This window comes from Pongo pygmaeus, chromosome X (assembly GCF_028885625.2).
Source record: "Pongo pygmaeus isolate AG05252 chromosome X, NHGRI_mPonPyg2-v2.0_pri, whole genome shotgun sequence".
NCBI classification, from domain to species: Eukaryota; Metazoa; Chordata; class Mammalia; order Primates; family Hominidae; genus Pongo; species Pongo pygmaeus.
This window is the reverse complement of record NC_072396.2, coordinates 146,018,060-146,037,288: the sequence shown is the minus strand read 5'-3', so window position 1 is coordinate 146,037,288 and position 19,229 is coordinate 146,018,060. Positions and strand designations below refer to the sequence as shown.

Genomic DNA, 19,229 nt, shown 5'->3' with positions numbered 1-19,229 from the left:
GAGCACCAAGAATGTCTTAGGTCCCCTCCAAAGCACCGTAGATATAATAGTGAAGACAGATATGCTCTTTCTGTTTTGAGAAATTCACAGTCTACCTGCACAGATAGACAGGGAAATGTAATTATTACTTTGCTCAGCAAATATTTATTGAGTTCTCTTTTCAGATACTGTTCCTGGGGATGGAAAGACAGTGAATAAAATACACAAAAATTTCTGCCCTCATGACCACATTATAAGTTAGACAGACTAATACAAAGGAGTATGTGTGTGTAGATATATCATCTATGTTTGTATCTATATCTAAGGAGATATAATTTTATATGTAATATAAAGAAGAGGAAGGGCATGTGCTGCTTCTACAGGAAGGTAGAGGAAGGCCTCAGTAGTAAGGTGACATTGCAGCATTTCATCTGAAGACATACTTACTCTATGCAAACATGAAAAAGTAAGCAATGTAGATATGGGTGTGAGGTGATACAGCATTCAAAACAGAGGGATTAGAAAATTTAAATACTTTAAAGAACATGGGCATTTTGTCTGTTGGAGATATAGCAAAAAGTCAGTAGGGCTGGAGGGAGCTGATAGGAAGATAACATAGGGCATGTCCCATATCTTATTTATTTTTGCATTCTCAATGCCTACCACTAATGAATGATTCCACTGAATGACTGACAAACTAAGAAGTGGACAAAAGAGAAACTGATTCTCAAGTTTGGGGCAATGGAGAGTGAATAAATACTATAGAAATATATAGATTCTATACCTAGGAAACCCTAAATACTCCAGCAAAAGGCTCCTGGAGCTGATAAACCACTTCAGTAAAGTTTCAGGATACGAAATCAATGTGTAAAAATCAGTAGCATTTCTATACATCTATAATGTTTAAGCTAAGGGCCACATCAAAAATGCAATCCCATTTACAATAGCCATAAAAATTACATATGAATACATCTAACCAAGGAGGAGAATGATCTCTACAAGAACTACAAACACTGCTCAAAGAAATCATAAATTACACAAACAAATAAAAAAAATTCCATGCTCATGGACTGGAAGAATCAATATAGTTAAAATGGCCATGCTGCCCAAAGAAAGCTACCAATTCAATGCTATTCCTATCAAACTACCAACGTCATTATTTGCAGAACTAGAAAAACTGTTTCAAAATTCATATGGGACAGAAAAACAGCCTGAACAGCTAAGGCAATCCTAAGCAAATAGGACAAAGCCTGAGGCAACTCATTACCCGACTTCAAACTATACTGTAAGCCTACTATAACCAAAACAACATACTACTGGTATAAAAACAAAGAAGAACAGACAAAAATAGACCAATGGAACAGAATAGAGAAACCAGAAATGAAGCTGCCATTAGACATTTTATCTTCAACAAAGTCAACAAAAATAAGGATAGGGAAAGGACAGTTTTTTTAATAAACGGTGCTGGGAAAGTTGGCTAGCCATATTCGGAAGAATAAAACTGAACCCCTACCAGTCACCATATAAAAAAATTAACTCAAGGTGGATTAAAGATTTAAATGTACGAACTCAAACTATAAGAACCCTAGAAGAAAACCTAGGAAACACCATTCTGGACATTGGCTTTGGGAAAGAATTTATGACTAAGTCCTCAAAGGCAATCGCAACAAAATAATAAATTGACAAGTGGAAACTAATTAAAGTAAAGGGCTTCCGTACAGCAAAAGAAGCTAGCGACAGAGTAAGCTGACACCCTACAGAATGGGAGAAAATATTCACAAACTATGCATCTAACAAAGGCCTAATACCCAGAATCTATGAGGAACAGCTCAACAAACAAGAAACAAAGAGCCCCATTAAAAAACCAGCAAAGGACATGAACAGACACTCCTCGAAAAAGACATACAAGCACCCAATAAACATATGAAAAAATGTTCCACACCACCAATCACCAGAGAAATGCAAATCAAAATGTCAATAAGATATCACCTTACACTAGTCAGAATGGCTATTATTTAAAAGTCAAACAATAATAGATGCTGTGGAGGCTGTGGAGAAAGGGAATGCTTATACAATATTTGTGGGAATGTAAATTAATTCAGCCACTATAGAAAATAATTTAGAGATTTCTCAAAGAACTTAGAACTATCACTTGACCCAGGAATCTTACTACTGAGTATATATCCAAAAGAAAACAGATCATTCTACCAAAAAGACACATGCACTCACATGTTCATTGTAGCACTATTCACCATTGCAAAGACATGGAATCAACTTAGGTGCCCAAAAATGGTGGATTGCATAAAGAAAATGTGGCACAAATACACCATGGATTACTACGCAGCCATAAAAAATAATACAATCATGTCCTTTGCAGCAACAACGATGCAGCTGGAGGCCATTATCACAAGTGAATTAACACAAAAACAGAAAACCGAATACTTCATGCTCTCACTTACAAGTGGGAGCTAAACATTGGGTACTCATGGACATGAAGATGGGAACAATAGACACTGGGGACTATTAGAGGTAGGAGGGAGGACAGGGGGAAGGGTTGAAAAACTGTTGGTTACTATGCTCAGTACTTGGGTGACAGAAAAATCTGCATACCAAACCTCACCATCACCTAATATGCTCAGGAAAGAAACCTGCATGTATATACTCTGAATCTAAATAGAAACCCTAAGAATAAACCAGAAGTAAGCTAAGAGAGTTGTGCACAAATGTGCTCTGTTTGGTATTATATTGGGTGGCTATGGGGATTGGGAACTGCTTCTTAGAGGAGATAAACATTGAAAACATGTAGATGTGCTTTAGGCTTCTTATCTGCCATCTAGCTACTGTGTGTTACCTCATTTTGTCATGTCTAAAATGGGACTAACATTAAAAATCCTGTCTAGCATGGTCTTCTTTTAAATTTCTTATTGTAAATGACAATTTATAATTGCATCTATTTATGGGGTACAGAGTGATGTTTTGCTTTATAAATAGAATGCGAAATAATTAAATTAACTAGTTAACATATCCATCACCTCAAATAGTTAACATATTTATGTAGTGGGAACATTAGAAATTTACTCTTTTATCACTTTAAAAATGTACAATCCTCTATTATTAACTATATTTACCATCCTGTGCAATAGATCCCAAAAACCTATTTCTCCTGCCTGAGATTTTGTACCCTTTGGCCATTATCTTCCCTTTCCCCTCACCCTCCAGCCTCTATAACAACTATTCTACTCTCTGCTACTATAAGTTCAATTATTTTAGATTTTACAATTAAGTGAGAACAGGTAGTATTTGTCTTTTTGTGCCTGGCTTATTTCACTTAGCATAATGTTCTCCAGGTTTATTCATGTTGTCACAAATGACAGATTTTTCTTATTTTAAAGGCTAAATAATATTCAATTGCCTATATATTCCACATAATCTCTATCCATTAGCCTGTTGATGGGCACTTAGGTTGATTCCATAATTTGATTACTGTGAATAGTGCCGAAATGAACATGGTTGTGTAGATATCACCCCAACAAAATGTTTTCAAACCTTTTGGGCAAATATTCAATACTCAAAAGTGAGATTGCTGGATTATATGGTACTTCTATTTTTACTTTTTTGAGGAATCTCCATGAATTTTTCCAGAAAAGCTGTCCAAATTTATATCCCCCATCAAAAGTGTACAAGGGTTTCTTTTCTCTACATTCTCACCAACACTTTTTATCTTTCAACTTTTTGATAATATCCATTCTGGTAGACATGAGGTGAAGGCTCATTGTGGTTTTAATGTGATTTTTAAATGATTAACAATATTGAGCATTTTGCTCATATCTGTTGGCCATTTGTATGTCTCCTTTAGAGAAACGTCTATTCAGGTCCCTTGCCCATTTTTAAATTGGGTATTTTGTTTACTTGCTATTGAGCTGTTTGAATTCCTTGTATATTTTGAATATTAACTCTTTATCAGGTATATAGCTTGCATATATTTCCTCCCTACCTGTAAGTATGTTGTCTCTGCACACTGTTATTTGCTTCTTTTAGGTTTGATGTAATCCCTATTGTCTATTTTTGCTTTTCTTGCCTTTACTCTTGGGGTCAAATCAAAAAAACCTTTGCCTAGACAAATACGTATTGTTCCCCCTATACATTTTTCAAGTAGTTTTATAGTTTCTGGTGTTATGTTTAAGTCCTAAATCCATTTTGAGTTGATTTTTGTATATGGTGTTGAATAAAAATCTAATTTCATTGTTCTGCATATGAATATCTCATTTTCCCAATGTCACTTATGGAACAGACTGTTCTTTTTGCATTGCGTATTCTTGGCACCTTTATTGAAAATCAGTTGAATGTACATGCATGGGTTCATTTCTGTTACATTGGTTGATGTGCCTGTTTTTTTTTTCTTTTGCCAGTACCTTGTTGTTTTTATTACCATAGCTTTTTAGTGTAGTTTGAAATCAGGTAATGTGATACCTTCAGCTTTTTTCTTTTGCTTATGGATGCTTTGGATATTTGATTTTTGTGTTCCATATAAATTTTAGGATTGTTTTTCTGTGAAAAATCACATTGTATTTTTGTCTTTATTTCAATAGTTTTAGCAGTACAAGTGGTTTTGGTTACATGGATAAGTTCTTCAGTGGTGGTTTCTAACAGTTTGGTGCACTCATCACCCAAGCAGTGTACACTATATCCAATATGTAGTCTTTTATCCCTTACCCCCTCCCACCCTTCCCCCCAAGTCCCCAAAGTCCATTATATTAATTGTTCTTATGTCTTTGCATTCTCTTAGCTTAGCTCTCACTTATAAGTGAGAACATATGATATTTGGTTGTCTATTCCTGAGTTATTTCACTTAGAATAATGGCCTCCAGCTCCATCCAAGTTGGTGCAAAGGCCATAATTTCATTCCTTTTATGGCTGAGTAGTATTTCATTGTGTATATGTACCACATTTTCTTTATCCACTCATTGGTTGATGGTCATTTAGGTTGGCTCCATATTTTTGCATCTGGGAATTGGGCTGCTATAAACATGAATGTGCATGTGTCTTTTTCATATGATGACTTCTTTACCTTTGGGTAGATACCCAGTGGTGGGATTGCTGGATCAAATGGTAGTTCTACATTGGTTCTTTAAGAAATCTCCATACTACTTTCCATAGTGGTTGCATTAGTTTACATTCTCACCAGCAGTGTAAAAGTGTTCCCTTTTCACTACATCCATTACAATATCTATTATTTTTTGACTTTTTAATTATGGCCATTCTTGCAGGAGTAAGGTAGTATCTAATTGTGGTTTTAATTTGCATTTCCCTGATAATTAGTGTTGTTGAGCATTTTTTCTTATGTTTGTTTTCATATGTTTGTGTATCTTCTATTGAGAATGTTCTATTCACATCTTTTGCCCAATTTTTTATGGGATTATTGGTTCATTTCTAGCTAATTTGTTTGAGTTCCTTGTATATTCTGAATATTGGTCCTTTGTCAAATGTAAAGATTGTGAAGATTTTCTCCCACTCTGTGGGTTGTCTGTTGTACTCTGTTGATTTATTATTATTTTGCTGTTCAAAGGCTTTTTAGTTTAATTAGGTCCCATTTATTTATTTTTATTTTTGTTGCATTTGCTTTTGGGTTCTTGGTCATGAAATCTTTGCCTAAGCTAATGCCTAGAAGGGTTTTTCTGATGTTATCTTCTCGCATTTTTATGGATTCAGGTCTTAGATTTAAATCTTTAATCCATCTTGAGTTAATTTTGTATAAGATGAGAAATGAGGATCCAGTTTCAATCTTCTACATGTGGCTTGCCAGTTTTCCCAGTACCATTTATTGAATACAGTGTCCTTTCCCCACTTTATGTTTTTGTTTGCTTTGTTGAAGATCAGTTGGCTGTAAGTATTAGATTTGGCTTTATTTCTGGGTTCCCTATTCTATTTCACTGGTCTATGTGCCTGTTTTTATACCAGAACCATGCTGCTTTGGTAACTATAGATTTGTAGCATAGTTTGAAGTCAGGTAATGTGATGCCTCCAGATTTGTTCTTCTTGCTTAGTCTTGCTTTGGCTATGCAGGATCTTTATTGGTTCCCTATGAATTTTAGAATTTTTTTCTAGTTCTGTAAAAAATGTTGATGGTATTTTGATGGGCATTACATTGAATCTGTAGATTGCTTTGGGCAATATGGTCATTTTTGCAATATTGATTCTAACCATCCACGAACATGGGATGTGTTTCCATTTTGTGTGATCTACGATTTCTTTCAGCAGTGTTTTTTTTAGTTTTCCTTGTAAGATATTTCACTTCCTTAGTTAAGTATATTTCTAAGTATTTTATTATTTTTTTGCAGCTGTTGTAAAAGGGATTGAGTTCTTGATTTGATTCTCAACTTGGTTGTTGGTATATAACAGTGCTACTAATCTGTGTACATTGATTTTGTATCCTGAGACTTTACTGTATTTGTTTATCGGATATAGGAGCTTTTTGGATGAATCTTTAGGATTTTCTTTTTTTTACTTTTTTTTTACTTTATGAAATCTTACTAGCATGTTTTAAGGGACAAACTCAAATGAGTAGGCTACAGTAAATAACTCTTATTTTGGAGAGTTAAAAACCAACTAACATACTTCTATATATTATCTTCAGTGATGCTTCTTATTTTAATTCTGGGACTCCAGGTAATACTCAGCCCCTACAGCTACCACAAATGCAGCAAATCCTCATGTGAATGCTTTTAATAAGACACCAACAAAGGAAACATTGTTTGCAAAGCCACCCATGTATCTCCAAGCTTCATTGCAGACCCATGGATACCTTAGCCCTTATGCAGCCAGCATCTGGACAGTTTCTAATGGTGTCCCTTCTATTTTCCATTGTTTATAATCTGGAAGTTCCATTTTACTTTCTTCATGTTGATGTCCATGTCCACGGTCCATGTCTGACAACAATCTGACCTCTCAGGACACTCAACTCAGGATTTTCTAGATATACATTCATATCATTGGCAAACAGTGACAGTTTGACTTCCGCTTTTCCAATTTAGATTTCCTTTACCTTTATCTCTTTTCTGATTGCTCTGGCTAAGACTTCTAGTACTATGTTGAACAGAAGTGGTGAACGTGGGCATTCCTGTGTTGCTCCAGTTCTCAGGGGGAATGCTTTCAACGTTTCCCCATTCAGAGTGATGTCAGCTGTGAGTTTATCATAGATGGCTTTTATTACTTTGAAGTATTTTTTTTTTTTTTGAGATGGAGTCTCACTCTGTCACCCCAGGCTGGAGTGCAGTGGTGTGATCTCGGCTTACTGCAACCTCTGCCTCCCGGGTTCAAGTGATTCTGGTGCCTCAGCCTCCCGAGTAGCTGGACTATGGGCACGGGCCACCGCACCCGGCTAATTTTTTTTGGATTTTTAGTAGAGACAGGGTTTTGCCATGTTGTCCAGGCTGTTCTCAAACTCCTGACCTCAGGTGATCCACTCACCTCGGCCTCCCAAAGTGCCGGGATTACAGGCGTGAGCCACCACGCCCGGCAAAGTATGTCTCTTCTATGCCAATTTTGTTGAGGGTTTTTAACATGAGGGATGCTGGATTTTATCAAATACTTTCTCTGCATCTATTTAGAAAATCACACAATTTTTTAAATTCTGTTTATCACATTGCAATTTTCATACGGATTGTACTGCATCTGTAGATGGGGTAGTATAAACATTTTAACAATATTTCTTTTTCCACTCAATAAACATGGGATATCTTTCCATTTATTCATATCTTACTCAATTTCTTCCATCAGTGTGTTGTAGTTTTCAGTGTACAAGCCCTTCACCACCTGGGTTCAATTCATTGCTTTTTCTGGATAGTTTATTGTTAAGCATACAGAAATGCCACTCATTTCTGTGTGTTCATTTTGTATTCTGCAGGATTATTGTATTTGTTTATTAGTTCTAACAGTTTTTTTGGTAGAGTCTGTAAAGTTTTCTATATATAAAATTATATCAGCAGCAAGCAGTGACAATTTCACTTCTTTCTTTCTTTTTTAAATGCCTTTTATTTCTTTCTTTTGCCAAATTGCCCTGGAAAGGACTTCCAATACTATGATGAATGAAGTGGCCAGAGTGAGCATTCTTGTCTTGTTTCAGATCTTAAAAGAAAGGCTTTCAATTTTTCACCATTGAGCATAATATTAGCTGTGGGCTTCTATGTGGTCTTCCTGTGTTTAGGTACATTTCTTCTACACCTAATTTGGTGAGCATTTGTAATGATGAAAATATGTTGAGTTTAGTCAAATGCTCTTTCTGCATCAAATGAGATGATCATATGAATTTGTCCTTCATTCTGTTAATGTGATGGATCACATGTACTGATCTGCAAATGTTGAAACAACTTTGCATGCCAGGGTTAAATCCCACTTGATAATGGTGGATGACCCTTTTAGTGTGTTGTTGAATTTAGTTTGCTATAATAGTATTTTGTTGAGAATTTTTGCATTTATATTCATCAAGGTTATTGACCTGTAGTTTTTTTTCTTATAATGTCCTTGTTTGGCTTTGGTATCAGGGTAATGCTGACCTTGACAAAAAGAGTTTGTAAATATTTCCTCCTCTTTAAATTTTTAGAAGAGGTTTGAGAAGGATTGGTATTATTTCTTTTTTAGATGTTTGATATAACTCAGCAGTGAAGCCATCAGGTCTTGAGCTTTACTTTGATGGAAAACCTTTTATTACTGATTTAATACCTTTACTTGTTATTGGCCTATTCAAATTTTCTACTTTTTTATAATTCAGTTTCGGTAGGTTGTATATGTCTATAAGTTTATCTATTTCTTCTAGGTTCTCAAATTTGTTGGCATATAACTGTTCATAGTAATCTGTTACAATCTTTTGTATTTCTGTGGTATCAGTTATAACATCTCTTTCATTTCTGATTTTATTTGAGACATCTCTTTTTTCTTAGGTAATCAAGATAAAAGTTTATCATTTTTGTTTATCTTTTCAAAAAATAACTTTTTCTTTTGTTGATCTTTCATATTGTTTTTCCAGACTTTGTTTCATTTAATTCTGCTCTGATCTTTATTTCCTTCCTTCTGCTTTTTGTGTTTCTTCTCCTTCTGCAGCTCCTCTTATGTGATGTTTGGTCTCTTGATGATATTCCATAATTCCTGTAGGCTTTCCTTATTATATTTTATTCTTTTGCCTTTGTGTTCCTTTGACTGGATACTTTCAAATGTTCTCTCTTCTAGTTCAGTGGTCCTTTCTACTGCTTGAGAGAGTCTGCTGTTGAAGCTTTCTATCGAAACTTTATAATTTTCTTTTGGAGGAGTCATGTTTCTCTATTTTTTTTTTTTAGTAATCTTTGTGTCCTTACATTGTTGTCTGCACATCCGAGGGGACAACATCTTTTCTGGACTTTATAGGTGTTCTTTGAAGGGATAGTCCTTCATTATTTAGTCTAGCCTGTGCTTCTGTTATGACCAGATGCTGACAACCTTGGACAGGCAGAGTTTCTTGTAAGTTCCAAAGTTGGCTAAGCTGCTGCCGCTGTTCTGATTTTGAGTGGGGCTGCTTGTTGGGCTGTGCTATCGGTGAGAACACTGGCTGGGCTCTACTATCAGACAGAGCTGCTGGCTGGGTATAGTGATGACTTCTGTTGAGGCTGGTCACAACACGTATACTTTGGCTGGGTAATTTTACTACTTGGGCTCTGCAGTTGGGCAGGAATTCTGGCTAGGCTTTGAGGTTAGGGTAGAGTTGCTGCTCAGGATAGGCAGCATGGGAATCTATACTCCTTAGAAATGCACAGTTTCAGATTGCCTCCCTTCAGGGTGAAGCAGTGGGGTGGGCTTTTGGTTGAGTTAAACAGTTGTTAGACGTTCCTGGTCAAGCAGTTATATTCCCTATACTTCTATGAAATGCACAGAAGTGAGAGTCTCCCTGCCTGGGCAGGGACGCTGAATGAGCTTTTGGCTAAGTGAAGCCACTGCCTGACTTCCTGGGTCAAGCCGTGTAATCACTTTGCTTCTCTGAAATGTGTGAAGGTGGGATTCTCCTCGCTTGTGCAGGGTCATTGAGGTGGGATCTGAAGCTGGGCATGGAGACTAGCTATCTAGAAATTCAAGCTAGGTTGAACTTTCCACCATGTTTTTGATGCAACCAGCTCATCTTTAAATATGTGCTATGTTGGCTAGTATTTCTGATCTGGCACCACAGCTGACAGAAGCACAGAGGTACCACCAATAACTGCATGCTGTTCACTATGACCTCTGCTTCCTTTCTTTGTTTCTATCTAACATGCAGTGGTCTAACCATAATGTTTCCCCTAGTATTCCCCATCCAGTAAGAACAGAGTGATCCTTGCAAGTGTCTCTTCTTCTCTTTCCCTTCTGTAGAAACCTTGGGACCAGGGAAATCCTCTTTGTGGTGTGTCAACTTGAGGGAGTGGGAGGGGTGACATGGTTGGAATAAGGGCAACCTTTTTACCCTCCAATTTGGATTTCATTCAGTTTTTGAACCACACCTACGTCTTAGGATTCTTTTCATGTAGAGGAGTTTTCAAAAGATGTTCTGGTCTGTGGGTAGTTGCTAGTTGAACTTTCTGTGGCAGCAATGGAGACAAAGATTTTTCTATTCTGCCATCTTGCTGATGTCATTCCCTAGCATGGGGCTCTCTTGAAATGTTACCCCACATTGTGGCAGTCTGAGTTTACATTAAAGGGGCATTCTATAACATTGTGAAGGTTTGCAGATACCAACATTTCTGAATCAATTAGATTCATCCACTTTTCACCCTTATTCTTTGACCCAGCACCTCAATTTCCTTGGTCTACACCTCCTTATCTTCCTACTGTGTTCATGGCCCTTGGATATCTAATTTAGTTTGTTCTTGCTCGTGGCCTTGAGTTTCTCCTAGCCCCATTTGGAAAGTCCTCCTTGATTTGGTGTGTTTCCATAGAATACTTAGTTCAATGACCCTTCCTAATCTCTAGCTTCTCTCTGTCTACCCACATACCTTAATGGAGAGTCATAGATAGTATCTACCTCATAAATGTATTGTGAGACCCAAAGGTAATAATATATGTGTAAGCGCTTTATAAACTCTGATTTCTTTATACTTGTAATGAAATCTTTAGTTTTAAGGCCATGAGTTCCCAAACAAAAAGATTACAGCAAAAGTAGGGAACAGGAAAAAGAGTTGGTAGGTAGAAAGTTTATCTCTGTCAGTGGTAAGATAAATCAAAAGCATGAAATACAGTGGCCTTTGGAAGAGTCAGGGCAGCTAGGTTGGGTTGTCCTCATCAGTCTGATAGAGAGCACTGCACAATTCATCTTCCTCTCTGCCCCTCTATCTCAAACAATTTGCAGATCCCTCTTCCATTTTTCTCATGCCAGAGTTTTTCTTCTTAATTTTTCCCCATGCTAGATTTTTTCCTACCCTTAGTTTAGGACGTTTTATCCCATTATTTCTCTCCTTATATTACTTTCCTGCTTCTTCTTCCTTATGAGTTTCTGGTTATTGCTCTTTATCCTTAAAGTGGGTTTTGTTATGGTTTTTGGGGCAGCTGCTCTAGAAGCTTGTAGTACCTGTCATACTAGGAGTCAACCTGACCACTTTCCCTGCTCGGAGAATATTCTTTGCTATAGTAAAGAGATAAGAAAGAGAAGCTGAAAAGCATGGTGAAGAGAGTGAAGCATAAGGAGTCAGGAAGTCTGGATTATACCATGCATATGCTGGGTAAACTTTGGTAAGTCCCTAGCCTCATGGAAGTCTCAGTTTACCTATTAATACATAGAAGGTGCTAAACTAGATAATGTCTAAGAGGTCTGATGTGCTGGATTCTGAAAACGTCATCTTAACTTGCAACACAGAGAATTATTTTTTGTGTGTGGGGATAGAGGATAGTAGGACTTGAGCTAGTGATTGACCGATTGGAATAAATTAGCTGTCTTGTTTTCTAGCACATTGCATCATGTTTCTATTCTTAGAGTCTCTAATCAATGCTTGAAAATACAGATTGGAGACCCTGCTTCCCAAAATAACTTTCTACTGTGTCAGCATATAGTATCTGCACACTGAAAATAATTGACTGTATTGTGAGCTGAAAAACTCTGAATAAACTTTTTATTTCTAAAACATGCAGTTGGCAGGTTTCCTAGGATGTGATTAAAGGAGATAAAGAGCTTCCAGGTTGCTTAGGAAAATGGCTGGGGAGTTTTACAGTCCACTAAGCTCTAGATTAATCAGAATCAAATATCATTGATTCTACCTTCAATTTTATCAAAGATTATGGGACCTTTTTCTCTAAAACAAACCATTCTGTAGCCACTGCAATAAAAATAATTTCCAGAGAATTTGGAATTGCTTTCAGCAAATTAGATTGTGAAATGAAAACAAGTACTTACTGACTTAATTTCTCTAACACATGCTTCATGAACACATATTTTGAATGTTATAATAACTTGTGCAAGAGTATATGCAGCAATGACTTATAACTAGGAAGTCTGAGTCAAGGTCTAAGCTGGATGTTTGAATTTGTAGAACTGATTACGATAATCTTTTATGCCCCTGAATTCTTTTCCCTTGCATAGCTAAATCAGAAATTTTGACGTCTTTCCAAATCCCAAACTCTCAACCTCTCTGCATCTGTATCAAAACTCCTTTAAATTAACTCTCAACCTCCCTGCATCTGTATTAAAACTCCTTTAAATTCTTCCTGCTACTGTGAAAGTAGCACTTTATAACTATCTAAGACCAACCCCTCAACTGCGTTTTGGATTTCATATCCTCTCACCCTTTTGAAGAAATCACTCCTGCAATAAATGTTTCCTTCTGTCTTGTGTATCAAACATTCTTCCCTTTCCACTATGTCATTTCCATCAGAAATAAAAATAGAAGGACAAACACTTTTTAAAAAACTAAGTATCTTTTCTATTATTAGAAGCAAAAATAAAAAATGTATTTTACTTTATATCACCCTCAAGCTACAGCCAAATTTCTCAGTTGCCTTTTACAAAAAAGCAATACTTTCCAAAGATGCCTTTTCATCTAAAATCTTTCAACTCCCCTTTAGAAGGCCCACTCCATTCTTCTTAAAACATTTTTAATTTATAATGGCTTCCAAGATGCCACTTTCATCTGTTTATTTCTTATATTACTGGGCACATGGTTTCAGGCTTCTTTCATTGTCTGCTTGCTTCTTCTCTGCACGATCTCTAAATACTAGAGTATCTGCAATCTACCCCTGGCCCTCTACCAACCTACATTCTTGCCTAACCAATCTCAATGTATTCCAATAGCTCTACACATGCCCCAAGTGCAGATCGCTCTCTTCAGTTTTAGACATATATGAAACTGCCTAATCAATATCTCTACTTGAATGTTCAGTAGGCATCTGTATTAGTCCGTTCTCATGCTGCTGATAAAGACATACCAGAAGCTGGGAAGAAAAAGAAGTTTAAATGGACTTACAGTTCCACATGGCTAGGAGGTCTCAGAATGATCACAGGAGGCAAAAGGCACTTCTTACATGGCAACGGCAAGGGAAAATGAGGGGGATGCAAAAGCAGAAACCCCTGATAAAATTATCAGATCTCATGAGACTTATTCACTAACACAAGAACAGTATGGGGGAAACTGCCCCCATAATTCAAATGAGCTCCCACTGGGTCCCTCCCACAATATGTGGGAATTATGGGAGTATAATTCAAAATGAGATTTGGGTGGGGACACAGAGCCAAACCTATCAGCATCTCAATCCTAAAATTTGTAAACAGGACTCTTAATCCATGCCTACCCCATAGGCAACCTGGTCCTCCACAGACTTTTTCTTTACAATGTCATCCACCCATCTTCTCAGTTCAAATACCTAGTTGTATCCTCATCTCTTCTAACTCCCCCAATCCCCACATCCAATCTATCAGTAAATCCAAGAGGCTCTGCCTCCAAAATATTTCCTGAATTCAACCTCTTACTGTGTTCTGTACTACAAACCTAGTTTCAATCACAATCATCTCTCTCCTGAACCCTTGCAATAGCTTCTGAATTGATCTACCTGCTTCTTCCCTTGCCCTTTTTTGGCCGATTTGCCACAAAGCAGACAGGATGATCCTTTCAGAGGTTAGTCAGATCATGTAATTCTCCTGCACAAAACACTTCTTTGTGTTTTCATTACCCTTAGAATAAAATCTAGACTCCTTACCATGTCCTTCAATACACTGTAGGATCTGGACATCTGGTCACCACTTTTATCTCATCTTCCACTCCTTGTCTACTGTCCTTGGGCTACATCATATTTTTCCTGAAACATGCTAAGCTTGTTGCTATACTAAGAATTTTGCACTAGTTCCCTTTCATATTTGTCATCTATTTTTATCATTATTAAACCCAAAGTGTGTGGAGGTAGAACTGTAATTTGCATGTGAGATTTGATGAGATCAATCTACAGACTTTGCAGCTGCAGTACAAAAGATGCACACAGTGAGACTTGGAAAGAAAATCAAATATATTAAACTGCCAATTCACTCAAAAATAATCCCCTAATATTCTTTTATAAAGAGAAGCTTGTTGAATTATATGTTACTCTTAGTTCTCTATCATATAATTACTTTAGAAAAGAATTTTGTACTGTAATTAAAAATATGGTAAAATCATAATATTTATAAAAATAATTTTCCTGCCATTATGACACTTAGATTGGTTTTTCTTCAGTAGAAATACCGTAATATAATTGACCTTTTGTGCAATCCTTGATTTCCTTAAATTAAAAAGAGAAGATGAAAAAAGTAAATACTACAAGGAAGTAAAATATTTCTATAATTTTTAGAAATTTTCATTTTATAAAGCTTTTTGTTGAATATTTCTGGGTTAGGATTGATAGACATAAAACCTGATTTTATTGCTTTGCAAAATCCATTTACCGAGAATAACTTTTTTCTTTGTTATCAGAATTGATTAAATCTAGCTATTCATTTGGGATGACACAATTAGGCAAAGAATGAGCCTGTCTGTGTAACTAAATTGGGACCACCACAATCAATGCATCCAGTGACCTTTCTTAATTCTTTTACCCTGAACAATGACCTGAATTGAATTTTAGAAAGAACTTATAATCTCGAGACCAGTTGTTTTTAAAGCGTCCTTTAAGAAAGCTACAATATCAGTCAAGATTAGTTCCTCTAGCATTATGCTGCTGCAATATGCAATCAGTCAACTATCTTATGATGAGATTTAGCCAGGAGAATTTGCAGGACTATACTTAGGATCTGCAATGAAAATTGATTCATTAACATATGAGCCATACATTATTGATTTTTGCTTAGGAAAAAATCATCAGTTTTAAAATCAGTTTATTTGAGTAGTCTAAATATAATTTTCTTTTCTGAATGAAGGAAAATTTCCAAGAGTATTTATACATCTCCTGTCCTTTTAAATGTTCTTCACATACTAAGACATATTATCTGTTACCCACCTACTTTTGTCATAATGAAAATTGTTATTACAAAGAAACTTTTCTAAAACGTATATTTTTATGTGGATGAAGGCAAATGTGCACCCTAAGACATATTGTTTGAAATGTTTCTGGCTTTTGGGGTTGGTGTGGGTATTCTGAAAAACGGGCCTTTTCTACTGATTATCATCAAGGTATAGGCTTGGTAGGTTTAGATCCTGCTAACAGTGTGTTCCAGTACTGGGAAGTTGATGTTGGAGTAAAAGGAACACAAACTCTCAAGAAGTTACATAGATTTTTTCCGCAAGCAACTCTTGCAGCAAGAATTTATGAAGCGATGCTGGTCTTGAGAGAGTAAGAACGGAATGAAAATAAGTCAAATAGAGTGTGAGCTTAAAGAAAAGCTGAAACCATATCATGGTGTATCCAACTCAAAGAGTGTTATGGGAATAAGGAACATATTCTTGTCAGTACAGCTGTCTTTTAAAAATATTTTGAAAATAACAGAATTTCAGTTATTTAAAATATACTTTGTTGCAATGTTTAGTTCTCTTATAATAAGATACTACTGCACACTTATTAAAATGGCTTTTTAAAATTTTACTTTAAGTTCCAGGATACATGTGCAGAACGTGTAGGTTTGTTAGATACAGATATATGTGCCATTGTGCTTTGCTGCACCCATTGACTCATCCTCTAAGTTCCCTCCCCTTGCCCCATACCCTCTAAGAGACCCTGGTGTTTGTTGGTCCCCCTCCGTGGCCATGTGTTCTCATTGCTCAACTCCCACTGATGAGTGAGAACATGCGATATTTGGTTTTCTGTTCCCGTGTCAGTTTGCTGAGAATGATGGCTTCCAGCTTCATCCATGTTCCTGAAAAGGACATGATCTCATTCCTTTTTCTGGTTGCATAGTATTCCATTATGTATATGTACCACATTTTCTTTATCCAGTCTATCATTGATGGGCATTTGGGTTGGCTCTATGACTTTGCTATTGTAAACAGTGCTGCAATAAACATACGTGTGTGCATGTGTCTTCATAGTAGAATGATTTATATTCCTTTGGGTATATACCCAGAAATGGCATTGCTGGGTCAAACGGTGTTTCTGGTTCCAGATCCTTGAGGAATCACCATACTGTCTTCCACAAAGGTTGAACTAATATGACATTCCCACCAACAGTGTTAAAGTGTTCCTATTTCTCCACAGCCTTGCCAGCATCTATTGTTTCTTGGCTTTTTAATAATCACCATTTTGACTGGTGTGAGATGTTATCTCATTGTGGTTTTGATTTGCATTTTTCTAATGATCAGTGACGTTGAGCTGTTTTTCATATGTTTGTAGGCTGAGTAAATGTGTTCTTTTGAGAAGTGTCTGTACATATCCTGTGCCTACTTTTTGATGGGGTTGTTTGTTTTATTCTTGTAAATATGTCTAAGTTCCTTGTAAATCCTGAATATTAGGTCTTTGTCAGATGGGTAGACTGCAAAAATTTTCTCCCATTCTGTAGTTTGCCTGTTTACTCTGATGATAGTTCCTTTTGTTGTGCAGAATCTCTTTCATTTAATTAGATCCCACTCATCAGTTTTGGATTTTGTTGCAATTGCTTTTGGCATTTTCATCATGAAGTCATTGCTCATGCCTATGTCCTGAATGTCTATTGCCTAGGTTTTCTTCTAGGGTTTTTATGGTTTTGGGTTTTACATTTAAGCCTTTAATCCATCTTGAGTTAACTTTTGTATAAGGTATAAAAAGGGGGTCCAGTTTCAGTTTTCCACATATGGCTAACCAGTTTTCCTAGCACCATTTATTGAATAGGATATCCTTTCCCTATTGCTTGTTTTTGTCAGGTTTATCAAAGATCAGATGGTTGTAGATGTGTGGCATTATTTCTGAGGGCTCTGTTTGTTCCATTGGTCTGTATGTCTCTTTTGTTACCAGTACTATGCTGTTTTGGTGACTGTAGCCTTGTAGTACAGTTTGAAGTCAGGTAGCGTGATGCCTCCAGCTTTGTTCTTTTTGCTTAGGATTGTCTTGGCTATATAGGGTCTTCTTTGATTCCATATGAAATGCAAAGTAGTCTTTTATCATTCTGTGAAGAATGTCAATGGTAGTTTGATGGGAATAGTACTGAATCTATAAATTACTTTGGGCAGTATGGCCATTTTCACGATATTGACTCTTCCTATCCATGAGGATGGAATGTTTTTCAATTTGTTTGAGTCCTCTCTTACTTCCTTGAGCAGTGGCTTGTAGTGCTTCTTGAAGAGGTCCTTTACATTCCTTGTTAGCTGTATTCCTAGGTATTTTATTGTCTTCGTACCAGTTGTGAATGGGAATTCATTCATGATTCGGCTCTCTGCTTGTCTATTGTTGGTGTAAAGGAATGATTTTTGAACATTGATTTTGTATCCTGAGACTTTGCTAAAGTTACCTATCAGCTTAAGGAGTTTTGGGGCTGAGATGATGGGGTTTTCTAAACAGAGACAATTTGATTTCCTCTCTTCCTATTTGAATACCGTTTCTTTCTTTCTCCTGCCTGTTTGCCCTGGCCAGAATGTCCAATACTATGTTGAATAGGAGTGGTGAGAGGGGGCATCCTTGTCTTGTACAGGTTTTCAAAGGGAATGCTTCCAGCTTTTGCCCATTCAATATGATATTGGCTGTGGGTTTATCATAAATAACTCTTCTTATTTTGAGATATGTTCCATCAATGCCTAGTTTATTCAGAGTTTTTAATATGAAGGGATGTTGAATTTCATCAAATGCCTTTTCTGTATCTATGGAGATAGTAGTGTGGTTTCTGTCTTTGGTTCTGTTTATGTGATGGATTATGTTTATTGATTTGCACATGTTGAACCAGCCTTGCATCCCAGGGATGATGCCGACTTGATCGTGGTAGATAAATTTTTTGATGTGCAGCTGGATTCGGTTTGCCAGTACGTTAGTAAGGATTTTTGCATCAGTGCTCATCAGGGATATTGGCCTGAAGTTTACTTTTTTTGTGTGTCTCTGACAGGTTTTGGTATCAGGATGATGCTGGCTTTATAAAATGAGTTAGGGAGGAGTCCCTCCTTTTCAACTGTTTGGAATAGTTTCAGAAGGAATAGCACCAGCTCCTCTTTGTATTTCTGGTAGAATTTGGCTGTGAATCCATCTGGTCCTGGGCTTTTTTTGATTGGTAGGCTATAAATTAATGCCTCAATTTCAGCACTCGTTATTGGTCTATTCAGGGATTCAACTTCTTCTTGGTTTAGTCTTGGGAGGGTGTATTTATCCAGTAATTGATCCATTTTTTCTAGATTTTCAAGTTTGTTGGTATAGAGGTGTTTATAGTATTCCCTGATGGTAGTTTCTATTTCTGTGGGGTCAGTGGTGATATCCCCTTTATCATCTCTTATTGTGTCTATTTGATTCTTATCTCTTTTCTTCTTTATTAGTCTAACTAGCTGTCAATTTTGTTCATTTAAAAAAAAACAGCTCCTGGATTGATTTTTTTGGAGGGATTTTTGTGTCTCTATCTCCTTCAATTCTGCTGTGATCTTAGTAATTTCTTGTCTTATGCTAGCATTTGGATTAGTTTGCTCTTGCCTCTCCTGCTCTTTTAATTGTGATGTTAGGGTGTCAATTTGAGGTCTTTCTAGATTTCTGATAAGGGCATTTAGTGCTATAAATTTCCCTCTCAATACTGCTTTAGGTGTGTCCCAGAGATTCTGGTACATTGTCTCTTTGTTCTCATTGGTTTCAAAGAACTTCTTGATTTCTGCCTTAATTTCATTGTTTATCCAGTAGTCATTCAGGAGCAGGTTGTTCAATTTCCATGT

The 19,229-nt window shown here is 36.5% G+C and overlaps 2 pseudogenes; both read right to left on the bottom strand.

Moving 5' to 3' along the window:
* LOC129025164 (melanoma-associated antigen C3-like) overlaps positions 1-19,229 on the bottom strand; it is a 646,330-nt pseudogene that overhangs the window by 459,782 nt on the left and 167,319 nt on the right.
* LOC129025161 (NADH dehydrogenase [ubiquinone] 1 beta subcomplex subunit 3-like) lies at positions 6,610-6,903 on the bottom strand (annotated as a pseudogene).